The sequence below is a fragment of the Pteropus alecto genome, unplaced genomic scaffold (assembly GCF_000325575.1).
Source record: "Pteropus alecto unplaced genomic scaffold, ASM32557v1 scaffold76, whole genome shotgun sequence".
Classification (NCBI taxonomy): Eukaryota; Metazoa; Chordata; class Mammalia; order Chiroptera; family Pteropodidae; genus Pteropus; species Pteropus alecto.
In genome coordinates this window covers 26900134-26902979 of record NW_006443138.1, presented here as the reverse complement: position 1 = coordinate 26902979, position 2846 = coordinate 26900134, and the positions used below count along the sequence as shown (strand labels likewise).

At 49.7% G+C, this 2846-nt stretch overlaps 1 protein-coding gene across 1 annotated transcript in view; it reads left to right on the top strand.

Moving 5' to 3' along the window:
* The window catches only part of CCND2 (cyclin D2), a 25814-nt gene that overhangs the window by 5586 nt on the left and 17382 nt on the right, over positions 1–2846 (top strand). The gene's annotated exons all lie outside the window — the stretch shown is intronic.

Here is a 2846-nt window from a genome sequence, read left to right as displayed (position 1 = left end):
CCGTGAGCCCTGGGTGGTGTGGGCAAGGGGAGGCAGACTGGGGCACTCGCTTCCACGGGTTTGGGGTTTAAGGGAGGGGTGGCCCCGAGTAATCTAGAGTCCAAGGTTTCATTCTTGGGCTGTATTTTCTTTATCTGAGCTGGCATATTCTTTCTCAGCTAAACTCATAAATGGTTTATGAGGACAGGTGTGTAAGGGCAAAAAAAAAATAGTGCCTGTTTAAATATTCTTTATGATGCTAAAGTGCTCTTTGAAGATTATATGTACTGCTCTCTGGTAGTTTTTAAATCTTTAATCTTTTGAGGAAAAGGATGGCTTGGAGGTAAGCCCAAGAGGAACTTTGGGGGGTGGGGGCGAATACAGGTGAAAGGAGCACTGTCAAGATAAATATGCTGCCTGCTGTGATAAGTGGTGAGGGAGGCCAAAGGAATTCTTTTTACTGTAGGGCATTTATTGCCTCCTAGCTGTTCTCTCTCTGCTCAGTGGGGGAGTGAACCTGATTTGCTTTTCAGCAAGGACTCACTTTCTGAGTGCTGGATTCTGATGCCCTCCAAGTTCTGCTATTTTGACTTCTGTTGCAGCTTTAACAGAGCAGTGGCAACTGGGTTTTTCACGTTAACACCTTTCCACTCACCACGTGGGATCCTGCTATTGATACATAGTTCTTATTGGCCCATTTGCTTTGCGTTTTCCTAATAAACTAAGGGCGGTGTGGTTTGATACTGTCTTCATTAAACTGAACCTTGACCAGTTTCTGTCTTCTCAGAGGTAATGGCCATGGGAGAGAACCTGGAACCTTAAGCCTCCAGGGGAGGGATGTTAGGAGTTCATATTTTCACACTCAGAAATGTTAGGTAAAGATCTAACAGACCTTTTGTGGGGTGGGGGAGGGGAACAAATGGGGCAGCGAGTTCAGCTCGTTTGCTAAGTATGAATTGCACAGGTGGAACTGGGGGTTAAGTCTGTCAATAACTTGTTACATGTTATTTGTCAGTATGTACAGGGGATCTTATAATATGCTATAGTGTATATATTTGGTGTTTACAGTCAAAAGGTCAGGCTTTGCTACTTACCATTGAGTGACCTTGGACAGGCGCCTTAACCTCTCTGGACCTCAGCTTCTTCATGTGCAAAACATGCCCGTTGAATCACAATCCTTTTCAGGGTGGTTAGGAAAAGGAGTATCAGGAAGAGGATATACAAGGAAGTACTTCGTAAACCAAGAAACGTATAGGACGGTGTACTGCGGTGCTAATTGTGAAAATGCCACCATCTCCAATTTTAAGCGTTCCGATGGAGATGGATATGGTTACTTTTCCAGCCGCCCTCATCCAGTTCCTGTAGGACACCTGTGCTCTGCCTTCGCTGGTTTGAATGGAGGATTCCGTGCCACCCACATTTGGTTTCAGGGCTCAAGATTCCTCTCACTGGTTTTCTTTAGTCCTTCCCTTCCAGGTCCAGACTGTCCTCGATTTGTGTGTGCGTGCCCTGTGCCCCTTTGTGGCGGAGTTAGCTGCCCTTCCTGCAGCCCTGAGGGCCATTCTTCACAGCCCCCATGGACCCTTGCTGTCTTTCACAGTAGCTATTCTTCTGCTTCCTCCCATCTCCTGCTGTCTGTCTGGCCTGGGCCCTAGAGGTCAGGTCTCATTGACCTGTCATTTTGTCTCCCAGGCCCTGCTGTCCCTTTCCCTTCCCTTGTCATGATTTACTGTGGAGGGGAGGGAGTCAACCAGTCCTTTTTTCTCTGGCCCTAGGACAGCTGACCCTCTCCCAAGCTCCCCCATTGCCCAGCTGTTGATAGCCAGAGTCCTGCTTTGACCTTGTCTCTTGACTGCCACATCTTTTGGGGTCTGTCCACCCATTCTTCCTCTCTGATCTCTGAATGGTGTAGGGCTGGTGGGTGGAATTATGCAGTCATGGGCAGTTCCTCAGATTCTGTAAAGGATCAGTCCCTAAAATTGGGGATTCCATCCCCCACTTCTGGTCTTCTTGCCCAGATCCTTGGGGCGGCTGCCAACTTTGGGGCCAGAGTGGGAGCCTGGAATTAAGGAACTGAGGACAGAGGTCTGAGCGGGGGGTGGGCAGAGGAAGTCATAAAGACTGCCTTTTGGAAGACTTGAGCTGGCTTCTGGCAGGGTGTGGGGACGGATAGGAGGAAGAATTGCTTCTCACCAAATGAAAAACCATGCGCCAAGTACTAAGCCTTAGGTGTGGACTGGTCACAGCAGAGGGAGGTTCTCAGAAGTGTCCTGCGTCTAGAAAGGATGTGCCTGTCTTGTGACGCATTTCTTTCCCTGATCTGCCCTTGAGTTGGTATGAGTGTTGTATCGTACAGAATCCCCACTGCGTGGATGTTTATGCAGTCGGCCTGTCAGCGTAAAAGACATGGGCTCCCTTTCTTGGAGGAAAGCCCTTGCAGTCAGATGAGATTCCACATTTTGGGGCCAGGGTGTGACAGATGGATGAGTGCCTAAGACTGTCTGGCAAGTAGCAAGCACGAGATAACAGAACCACAGGTAGGTGACACCAAGTCCCTCCAGCCCGTTCCTTACACGACACACCTCTCTCCCCCCAATCCTGGATCTTCTGCCCTGGAGCTGAAGAAGCACCTGCAGCCAAGGTCTGGAGGCCCACGGGGTTCCAGAAGGGGTGGTAGCCAGTCCTCAGGCTGCGTGGCTGGTCTTTAGGAAAAGCTGGTTGTGAAAGAGCTGGCAGCAGCTGTGCATTCTGCGGAGAGCGTATGTGTGTGTGAAAGGGGAAGGCAGAGAGCTGGAGAGCACAGAGGGGCCTGAAAGAAGGGTAGTCTCACTTTTCAGGGCTGGAAGGTAAGATGGTGGCAAGACAGA